The 11,787-nt window shown below is 46.8% G+C and overlaps 1 long non-coding RNA gene across 1 annotated transcript; it reads right to left on the bottom strand.

Annotated features, from left to right (window-relative positions):
- Positions 1 to 7,630: 7,630 nt before the first annotated feature.
- Positions 7,631 to 11,419, bottom strand: LOC135982000 (uncharacterized). Its single transcript, XR_010599198.1, has 2 exons — positions 11,321 to 11,419; positions 7,631 to 9,776 (listed from the first exon to the last, which is right to left on the bottom strand). It is a non-coding gene; the product is annotated as an uncharacterized LOC135982000 (long non-coding RNA).
- Between the last annotated feature and the right edge of the window lie 368 nt (positions 11,420 to 11,787).

Here is an 11,787-nt window from a genome sequence, read left to right as displayed (position 1 = left end):
TTAAATAAGAGCAGATTTGACCTTAGCGTTTGCTGTGTGGTTCCCGTCTCCCAAGGTCTCATGTAACGCATCAGGAAAGGTTCTGTCACTCAGCCCCATGGCCAGTTGCTGGCAGCCCAGGGAAGATCCCAATAATCCCTCATCTGTGTCTGCAAAATGGCTCCTGAGAAAGGGAACAACAAGGACCGGGAGCAGGTTTGGTAGAGGGATGGTAGTGGGTAAAGGAAAATGCCAAACTGACACCAGCAAGGCTTAGAGCCTCGGTTCATTTGCAGAACAGGGACAGGCCGGGAGGTGCGAGAATGAAATCCCCCCCCCCCCCTTCCCCTCACTTACCCAGCCCTCCCCTGTTGGGCCCCTCCTTAGAGGTTAGGTTAGTTGTTTATTTTAACCCCTTCCTAACAAACCCAACCTCACAGATTCTTCCCTCAAGTCTACATGGGCTGACTAGTTGTCCCCCCCCCAGGTCTGTCCCTCACACCCCTACCTTCAGCAACCCCAAATTCCTGTGTCTGACCTCAGAAACCAAGGGCTTTCCAGTCTCCCTTCAGTCCAGCTGGTTTCTGACGCAATTCCTCTCTGCAGTGGCTCCAGTAGCTGTCCATTGGGAACATGGCCCCCTCCATTTTCTAAAAGGTGCTGACATCTTCTCCCTCCAGCTTCTGCTGCCCTCTGTTGTAAGGATCAGCTAATTAGGGTCCCTCTCTCCTCTCAGGTGCAGCAGATGGGGCTAATCAGCCAGGCAGCCAGCTGCAAGCCTCACATCCCAAAGGAAGGGTATCCTTTGTACCTTCGCAACCCCACACTGCCATAGTATGACCTCCTGGACTACAACAGGGAGAACTGGGGGGACCCCATGGCGCTCAGTCAGCGCACGGGGCTCTCCACCCTTCTGACCCCACTGCTCATACTCCAGGAGGTGGGGGCGACCTTATCACCTACTTCTCTTGTTTTCCTGCAGCAGGACCTGCGAGAGAGAGCTCCCTGCCCACCTCTCACCCCGGGCCCTCCGGAACTTTTTATCGGGCCCCTGTTCCACGAGCCCCCCCCCCCCAGCACCCACACTTTTACAATCCTAGTTGGCTGCATACCCTGCCGCCATCCTGCTTTCGAATCGCGCCTAGGGATCAACTGTCCCCGCTCGTGCTCCACACCTTGCATTTCCTCACCCTCATGTCCCACCCTGACACCAAATGGCAGGACTACCTTCCACCTGTAGAGGGCGAGGAGGCCCAGTGGGCCAGCCTCTATTCCACCTTGGTCCCACAGCCCGCCGGGGACATCGGTTGGTGGTGCCTTCACAGAGCCGTGAGCACGGGCGTGTCTCTGGCGCGGTTTACCCCCATTCCCGAGGCCTGCCCCTTCTGCAATGTGAGGGAGAACCTGGCGCACGCCTATCTCAAATGCGCCAGGTTGCAGCCCCTATTCCGGCTCCTCCAGAACCTCTTCCTGAGGTTCTGACTGCACCTTTCCCCACACCTCTTCATTTTTGCACACCCTGTCCGTAGCCCCATGAAGTCACGAGATCTCCTCATCAACCTCCTCCTGGCCTTGGCCAGGGTCACCATCTACAATACCAGGAGGAAGATGCTGGACGAGGGGGTGCTCTGCGACTGTGGGGCCTATTTCCGGTCTTCCCTAGTCTCACGTCTCCGGGCAGAGATCCACTGGGCAGCGTCTGCTGGCTCCCTAGACATCTTTGAGGAGCAGTGGGCGCTGTCCGGGATCTTCTGCTCGGTGTCCCCATCTGGATCCCTCATTTTGAATCTCTGACCACCACTCCCGACCCTGTTTTTCATTAGTTGTGCCAAGTAATCATTTGGAACCCGGGTCCAGTGGTCCCTCCGGCTAGCCTGGGGGAGGGGCCTTTAGAAGTGGGTGGGCTTGCCCCCGCCCTCCTCCCAGGATTTCTAATAAGGCTATAGGATCTGAGCACCTCATAGTCTTCTGTGTGTTTTAGTGGAACAGGGTCACAGGCCTGAGGATGGCATCCAGCGGGTGAGACCAGGGGATGGGAAGGCTCAGTTAGACTGGCTGACCCCCGGGTGAGCAGGGCAGACTGGTCGGGATGCCCTGAGGGAAGGGGAGCTCTGGACACAAACTGGACTGCGGTTCTTGGTCTCCTCCAAGGATAGATTGTTGGACTCCTCTGGAGGTGGGAGAGACTGAGGAAAGGGGAGGCTTCAATAGGACTACTCAGAAGAGCAAGGGTATAAGACCAGGCCCCTTCTGAGGTGGTAGCCATGGTCCACAGTGGATCTGGGTAGTGCTAAAGGCATGCTCTGTCCAGAAGAGGACTCCCAATGTGGTGTGTGAGTGCTGAGGGGAATTCCTTTTCCAGAGCACTGAAACGCTACTGAAGTCACTGGGTTTGCACTGCTGCACGAATCTGATCTTATACACCTTGAAGTCACCAGCAGGGTTCAGACTGACTTTAATGCTGCAGGATCAGCCCCTCCGTAAGAGGACCGTTTAGCCCAACGTTCTGTGAAGTGCTTTGTGTTACAGTCTGAGTACAAAAAACACTCTATAAGTCCAAGGTCTGTAGGACTGGATGCTCCAGGCTTTAATAGTGGAATACAATACCCAAGATAATCACTTGAATCCAGCATAGGATGAGATGGGGGTCTGAAGAAATTGCCCCCAGCTTCCGCTTATTCCCATTCCCATTGAAGATTCAATGTTGCTGGGATGCTCACCGCAGCTAACTGGGGAGGCAACATGGCCTAGTAGTTAAAGCACTAACTTGGGTTCGGTGACCAACTCTGCAACTGACCTGCTGCATGTCCTTGGGCAAGTCACTTCCCCACTTTGTGCCTCAGTTACCCCTTTCTCCATCTTGTCTGCTTTAATTGTGTCAGCTTATCGGAGATGTGCTTGCACAATGGGGTCCCAATCCCCATTGGGGCCTCAAGCTGCTGCCATCTCAATCCCTCCCATGCCATCAGCCATCGCTGAGGGTAAAAAGAAGGCTCTGCTTTCCCTGTCTACCATGCAGTTTGCAGGGACGGCCACCTTGTTGCGTTTCTATAACAACTTCTCTACAAGGCCAGGTGGTCTATCATTCACCCTGCCCCCAACTTGGAGGACCAGTGGGCTGCTTTTCTTCTGGTCCCTACCCTGGGATTTGTCCAGTTTGGGTGGCCCTACCAGGGGTTAAAACTCCTGCTGCATAGCTATTAAGGCTCTTGGAACACACATGCCTTTCCACTGTGTCAAGGTGCAATCGGCAAAAAGTAATAACCCAGGAGTGCCCTTGTATCAAGAATTTCTGATATGAAGTGGGTCAAAGCACCAATTTGATATTGGCAGTTAAGTTGGAGCCCTCCCCCTTAAGTTTTGTTCTTGGATATTGTGACGTTATTGACATGAACTGTGGCCGTATAGATCATTATTGCAACCAGGGTCTTATGGTTGCACCAGGTCTTGTACAGAGGAGGTCAAGTAGGGTGTCTGTGGAAAGGTTGTAGTTTGCTGGTTATGATTATGCTGTCTATATGTGTGTATCATTTTTGTATTTGAAGTTATGAATATTGGCTATATACTTGTATCTCAATGTGTTTGATTTTAAGTAGCCTCAGTGAAGCATTTGGTCAGTTTCTTGAGAAAGGACTATTCTCAGTAAGTGCCCAATCAAGAAACACTTAACTGACAATGGACTTTAGGAGACGCCAATCCACATCTGAGCTTTCCTGGGAACGTTCAAACTAACATGTAAACAATGGTGTCGGTCTGCAAAAAGTTGAATCATTCATAGGCATGTGACTTGCCCAGGTGGCTACAAACTCCATCTTGTTGCTGTGACTTTGCACAGAAGAACAAAGGGGTTTCCGCCCACAAGAGAAAGAATATAAAAGGCCCTGGAAACCCCTTCATTTTGTCTTCAGCTGGCTTAAGAGATGGCTTCTCCACCCCCAAGAGATGCCTGAAAGAAGCTGGAACAAAGGACAGTAACTATGGGGGTGTGAGTTATTGCTGGACCCAGACTAGGAAGGAGTCTAGTCTGTGAAAGAAGCTTATTGGAACATCTCTGAGGGTGAGATTTACCTGCATTCAGTTTCTTACTGTATTAGGCTTAGACTGGTGTGTTTTTGTTTTATTTTGCTTGGTAACTTACTTTTTGTCTGTTATTACTTGGAACCACTTAAATCCTACTTTTTATACTTAATAAAATCACTTTTTGCTTATTACTGAACCCAGAGTAAGTAATTAATACCTGGGGGAGCAAACAGCTGTGCATCTCTCTCTACCAGTGTTATAGAGGGTGGACAATTTATGAGTTTACCTTGTATAAGCTTTATACAGAGTAAAACGGATTTATTTGGGGTTTGGATCCCATTGGGAACTGGGTATCTGGGTGCTGGAGACAGGAGCACTTCTTAAGCTGTTTTCAGTTAAAGCCTGCAGCTTTGGGGGCATGGTTCAGACCCTGGGTCTGTGTTTGCATTAGGCTAGCATGTCTGGCTCAACAAGACAGGGTTCTGAAGTCCCAAGCTGGCAGAGAAAATGGGCTCAGAGGTAGTCTCAGTACACCAGGTGATGGTCCCAAAGGGGTTTCTGTGACCCAACCCATCACAGATCTATTCCTGATACCTGGAGTTTACTGGATAAAAAGCTGGCCTGGCTTCAGAGTAGGAGCTCTGGTCACTAAAAAATTAATCCTGCAAAAATGGAAAACTCGATCCGAAGCAAACACTGCTGCCTGGCTTAGTGATCTGGCCGGTGTCGCAGCTAATGAACAACAGACATTCCAAAGCAGGGGAATAGCCAAAAAAATACAAAACAATTGAGGCTGAGTATTTAAGGGTCTATGATTAATGCAGAACCTGAAGCTAGATATGTCACTTCCATCCCTTCCCTTTATCCTACCTCTCTTTACTTTGTGCATTATGATAATTCTGGTATTTTGGTATATTTGTTGTATTTGAAATATACAGTATATATAAAAATATGAAAAAAATACAAACCCCTGTTGTCATCATTTCTGCACCATTGTTACGTAGGAAAAGCAGACAGATCAACTGACGTAGACATCTACATGAGCTCCCTCCTCTGAGAGGCTCAGGGTGTCTCATCTTTTCTGTCCATCTGTTAGACTGTAAAGTTCCTCTGGTCAGTGGCTCTCTTTACCTATGTGTCTTGTACAGCCCCAGCCTTATTACTGGTGGGAGCGGGTGGAGGAATTTGCCCTCTCCTTCCTCCTGCTCTGTGAAGCCAGCAGATTTCAGCCTCACTGAATCCACGTCAGTAGGTTTAAAGAGAAACAAAAGATCTCAGACTCGTCCAGGAGCCGAAATTCTCCCCTGACGTGAGTTGAGGCAGCTGCAGGGACGTCAGTAGAGCTGCACCCATTTACACCAGCAGAGACTCTGGCCCCATGTCGTGTAGCATTTTGAAAGCATGAGGGATATTATGGGAAACTTTCCTAAGCCACCAGGAATTGGCCCAGTAACATATTGTTGTAGGGCTGTGGCAGGGGGTCAGAGACCCCCCCGACAAACTCACCTTTGATGTTGGTGTATGTTCTGCTTTACCGAAGGAAAAGAAAAAGCAGCCTGCAGGAAATTGAACACCCAGAACTTTTATTTAAAAGGAAACCAGGACATGAGCCACCTGACTACGGCCCTAGATCTCACGCACCCCCTTCAATTTCTTTAGCTGTCATCCGCAGAGTTCAATGCTGCAAAACGTCTTCCCGGTCGTGCACATTCCATGGAGCAGGCCAGTAAATCAACACAACAGGGGCAGGGGAAGTATCTCACAGAGCTCTAGGGGTATGTCTGCATAGCCTGCAAGGGAAAGAGGGGCAGGTTATCTGGTTGTACACACAAATGGAGGAAAACAGGAAATGGGAACACAGGTCAGTATAACAGCAACACATTGTTTGCATGGGGGCTTGTAAGTACTGCCTGTTGGTGAGCCTCATCCTGGGGTCTCAAATGGAGCTTTGATCCAGCTCAGATAACAACAGCAGGGAAACCGCAGCAACATGGGCTGGTGAAGCCTGCACTAAAACACCCATGACTGGCCCAGGGCTTGCTGCTCTTTGGCTGCTAAGCTATAAAAGTGCACAGCAGACACTCGGGCTCAGGCTGGGGAACAGGCCAGCTGCCAGTGTATTACAGACGGAGAACTGAGGCAAGAGATTAAGGGCAAAAGTGTCCACTAACTTTTGGCACCAAATTTGAAGCACATATGATCTGATTTTTCAGAGAATTTAGGGCATGTCTACACTACAAAATTAAGTCGACCTAATTTATGTTAGTGTACAACTGCCACAGTAACTAAATTGCTTGTGCGTGTCTAAACTTTGCACGTTGTGTTGATGGTGTGTGTCCTCACGCTTGTATGATTGAACTGTCAGCGTAAGGCATTGTGGAACGGTTTCTGAAAGCCAGCAACGGTCAATGTAAGTAACAGTGTCTGTGCTGACGGTGCGTTGATCTAACTACATTGACACTGACTCTACGCCTCTCGTGGAGGTGGAGTTATTAAGTTGGTGGAGTGGATGAGTCACGTTAGCAGAAACTAAAATTTTAGTGTAGACACTTACATAGTTAGGTTGACATCAGCTGCCTTCCATCGACCTAACTCTGCAGTGTAGACCAGGGCTTAGTGTGATAGTGAGGCCCATTGATGTTCACTACTGTGTCAGCAACTCTTGTCGGGCCTCACATACTCAGTCCATCTAACACTGTTGTCATAATGTGTATCTAAAAGTTGTCATGTAAGATATCATATACAAACTGGTAACGCACTTGTCCTGAAAATCACTGTGTGGTGTATGAACAATGTTATAAATATGTGCTAGAATTATGTCCTTAAAATGTGTTTGGCAAGCAATGCATACGCACAGTCTGTCATAGACAAAGGAATCTGTATTTGCCTGGTCATCAGGCAGAGATGATGAAGGTACACTTACATGCATGGTAAACAAAGCCATCAGGAGAGCAAGTGGGGAAAGATGCACCAGGATCAATGAACTTTAGAAAGATATAAGGAGAAAGAAAAAGCCATTTTGGCATCCTTCACCTGAAGAGACAAAGGAACAGAGCTGAAGATTGCAACTGGGTTTCCCAAGTCAGCACCATAATCACTGCACCAACCTTCCTCTCTCAGGAAGTGTCACTGAGAGACTTCTGAGGACCTGTCGACATTACACAGCATTACTGTGTGCCCCAGTAGTTGTGAAGTATCATGTTAGCTGATGTGATGATAACAAGGCCTTAGCCGTCAGCATAGATCTGGACAAGGCCTGGTCACCCTCGTGCCAGCTAACAGTGATTAAACCCTACTTATTGCAGACATTATGGTATCATTTAAGCCACACAGCACCTGTGTGTACGTTGCTAACAAGCTGGTCTCTGGCCTTTCTTATGGGGATACATGAACAAGGAGGGCCTTTACCCATTGGTGGTTGTGACGTTGTGCAGTCTATATGGTTTTATAAAAATATAAGTGAATATAATGTAACTGGGATATGCTTCATGCAAAAGGTCTCTTGTAAGGTATCATTACAAAACTCATAATCTACTGAGTGTGATCATCCTATTTGTAGAAATGTACCACTCTTGTATCTAAAACTAGAAATATAAAACATAACTCTGAGGGCCTATTGTAATTATGTAAAGTGTGGGCCATTAAGGATGGTTTGGAATCTTGATGACTCCCATTGTCTGCAGATGGCTGTATTTACCTGTGAGTCTTCCTGTATATGTGTGTGCTGGCAAGTGAGTAATGAAGTCTTGCAGTGACATGTGATCATGTCACCTGAACTGGAATCCATCTTTAACCTGGTGCTTTTCCAGTGATGGGGGGTGGAAACCCAGAGGGACAAAGGGTTCCCGCCTTATGCAAAAGATATATAAAGGGGCGGAAGAGAACAAGTGGGGAGAGGAACCATCATGAAGAATCCCCTAGCTATCACCTGAGCTGCAACAAGAGCTGTACCAGGGGAAAGAATTGTGCCCAGGCCTGGAAGGTGTCCAGTCTGAGAAAAAACTTACCGAAGCATCTCTGAGGGTGAGATTATCTGTATTCAGTTTGATTAGGCATAGATTTGCGCATTTTATTTTATTTTGCTTGGGGACTTACTTTGTTCTGTCTGTTACTACTTGGAACCACTTAAATCCTACTGTCTGTATTTAATAAAATCACTTTTTATTTAGTAATTTACTCAGATTTACTCAGAGTATGTATTAATGCCTGGGGGAGCAAACAACTGTGCATATCTCTCTATCAGTGTTATATAGAGGGCAAACAATTTATGAGTTTGCCCTGCATAAGCTTTATGCAGGGTAAAACGAATTTATCTGGGTTTAGACCCCATTGGGAGTTGGGCATCTGAGTGCTAGAGACAAGCACACTACTGTGAGCTGTTTTCAGGTAAACTTGCAGCTTTGGGACAAGTGATTCACACCCTGGGTCTGTGTCTGGAGCCAGACGGGAGTGTCTGGCTCAGCAAGACAGGGTGCTGGAGTCCTGAGCTGGCAGGGAAAACAGGAGCAGGGGTAGTCTTGGCACGATAGCTAGGGGATTCTTCATGATGGCTGTTTTCATATGGAGTTCTACTTCTCCCTTATGCTAGTCCCCTCCCAATGGAGCTATCCTGCAGGACCTAGGTTCCCTAGGGCTGGGTTCCTCCAACCCCAGAACTGGATGAACACACCCACACTCACACATACATTAACAGAGCAAGTCTGAGGGGACAGGGTCAATCAGCACTGTCAAGCTGACCCCCTTATATGTCCCTGGACTCACTGGGCTGGATGAAGCAGCACTTTCAAGCTGCCCCCGCCCCCCTGATATGCCCCTGGGGTCCATGGACTGGGTCAAGCAGCACTTTCAAGCTACCACCCTTATGTGTCCCAGATTCAGCACGTCCCTATCCCCACTCTCACATCACAATTGTACTGGCAGTAACCTACTCGATGAGCAAACCCCACAGTATTTTGGGCGCTGCTGGGATCTTTAGCTTAGGTAAAAGAAGTGTTGCTGTAGAGTGAATGGGGGAAGCTAAAAACACAAAAAAGTAAAATTCAGCAAGAGAGAGAGAAGCAACCAGCTTGACCATAAAAAGTTATTTATTGAATAATAGTGATAACTACACAAGGAGGGCTAAACCAACATAACATACATTATTAAAGGTTAATACCTAAGGTAGAAAGGAAAACAGAGAGAGAGAAAGAAGGGGATCTCACCGCTCCCTGAAGCTTGAACGAGTCGGGGTTCCCAGGTGATGGTGGTAGCTCAGGGTCCGGAGTGCTGGAGACAGGCAGAGCCCGCAGCACGATCAGTCAGGAAAAGATGGAGTCCCAGAGGAACTGATGCATAGTTCGGATCTAAGCATCAGAACACTTACTTGAACATAGGTAGGGGTTTTTGTAGAGAAACAACAATGGTTCAAGGGAGAACACTAGATTTGTTTATGGGTAAACTTATGACTCGAGGGTTTTCTTTAGGCTAGACAATAGGAGCTGATCACTCTTGGCTATGGGTGGTGTTTTCTTCCAGGGAGCTCACAATGCAACTAGGCTGCTTCAGTATTTTGGATATCAATCAAGGATTCATTACTAGAATTGGTCTGATAACTGCTGAGCTGGGTGTGGGCAGGCGTAGGTTCATTAACATCTGGAGCAGAGATTCCCATGATGCAGTGCTTCCCTGCTTTTCTGGTCCCAGAGTTCAGTGCGGTTCTCTGTTCTTCATTCTGTATGCTAATCCCAGTCCCATTTTTCATGCAGATGAGGCTAGGGGAGTTGTCTCTGCTCTCCATTCTGTATGCAAATATGAACAACTATGTAATTTCAAAGACACTTCTGCGTCACTAGATTCAAAATGAAACAATTTTTAATTTTTTTTTTTAGAAATTTTTCATGAAACAATATTAAACATTTTGAAATTTCAAAATTCTGGATTTTCAGTTTTTTCTCTGTTCTAAGAACATAATAATGGACATACTGGATCAGACCAAAGGCCCATTTAGCCCAGTATCCCATCTTCCAACAGTGACCAATGCCAGATGCTTCAGAGGGAATGAACAGAACAGCTAATCATTAAGTGATCATCCACATTTCTCCCTTGCTTTTCCTTTTTATCACAGAATGCAATAAAATCATAGAATCATAGAAGTGTAGGACTGGAAGGGACCTGGAGAGACTATCTAGTCCAGTTGCCTGCACTCAAGGTAGGACTAGGTATTATCTAGACCATCCCTGAGAAGGTGTTTGTCTAACCTGCTCTTAAAAACCTCCAAAGACAGAGATTCCACAACTTCCCTAGGCAATTTATTCCAGTGCTTAACTACCCTGATAGAAAGTTTTTCCTCATGTCCAACTTAAACTTCCCTTAATTTAATCCCATTGCATCTTGTCCTATCCTCAGAGGTTAAGGAGAAGAATTTTTCTCCCTCCTCCTTTTAACAATGTATTATGTACTTTAAAAGTGTTATGTCCCACACCGCAGTCTTCTCTTCTCTAGACTAAACAAACCAAGTTTTTTCAATCTTTTCTCATAGGTCATCTTGTCTAGACCGTTAATCATTTTTGCGGCTCTCCTCTGGACTTTCTCCAGTTTGTCCACATCTTCCCTGAAATTTGGCATCCAGAATAAATAAATGAAGTCTAGTGCTTGGGGATCTGCACACACACACTCTTCCTTCTCTAACTTTGAAGACGTTACCAAGTGGCCTAAGGAACAAGGATTCTCTGGAATTCTGCCATGTGAGAACTTCTCACAGTTTTTCCAAAGCTCAGGGAATTTTACAAAGTTACTGAGGGGCAAAAAGCAAAAAAAAGTGAAAATATGTGTGGGAACCCCTAGCCGTGCTTCATTCTGTTGCATTCAGTGGTAAAAAGGGAGGGAAATGAGTGGAGAAAGGGGGAAAACTCCCAAATCTTTAACATTTGAAATATTTCAGATTTCCAAATTTTTGGTTGAAAAATAGATTGATAACAGTAATAAAACCTAAAAAAAACAGAAAAGATCCTTTTTAGCAGCTTTCACTGTGGTCCTAATTTATACCACCTCACAGGGAAATTGTACAGCTACAGCTATGTATTGTTAATCGCTAATTGTCTATTTTTGAGGGGGAGCTATGAAGGAATATCTAATTACAGAAGGTAGCAAGATGCAAGTATTTTAATTCTCCAGGTGGGATCCCTTCTCATAATCTGGTTCGGTCTGATTGATCTGAGATTGGCCACATGGCTGCACCAGCCCCTTAATGGTCCCTGGGAACTAGAATTCAGCCCATCACGATCTTAACTTCCTAACGTCTACAGCACCCTTGTTTACCACTAAATACGAGTTTCTATGTTACCTGCAGCAACCAAGGAGAGCAAGAGAAGAACAGCAAAGGGAAGGTGAAAAGTGAACTCATCATGGCTGGAGGTCAACTGGGATCTCAGTGAATCTGGAGAGGAGAGAAGCGAAGAGAGATTGAGCCTAACTGAGAATGATCAGAGGGCGATGCAGGAAACCCTTTGATTTATAGAGATCAGTGCAGTGGGAGAGGAGCATAAATTAAAAGCTCTCCAAGTACAGGTTGTTCACTGCTTAAAACACTTGAGTGTCGCTCTGACCCAGTGGATTGGCTCACAATGCTCCATCCCTGTCACATGGTCGATAACAATGGTTTGTTGGCCCTCTGGCGGCACCGGTAGGCTTTTCATGTGAACTTTGCACCATTCCCTTGGCCTCAGCAGCCGGACACAAGGGGGGAATGCTCCCTCCTTCACATCCGGCTGCCTGGCTCTGAGGGAATGAGACAAATTGCAGTAAACAAAA

Source organism: Chrysemys picta, chromosome 3 (assembly GCF_011386835.1).
Source record: "Chrysemys picta bellii isolate R12L10 chromosome 3, ASM1138683v2, whole genome shotgun sequence".
Taxonomy (NCBI): domain Eukaryota; kingdom Metazoa; phylum Chordata; order Testudines; family Emydidae; genus Chrysemys; species Chrysemys picta.
This window is presented reverse-complemented; position numbering and strand designations above follow the sequence as displayed.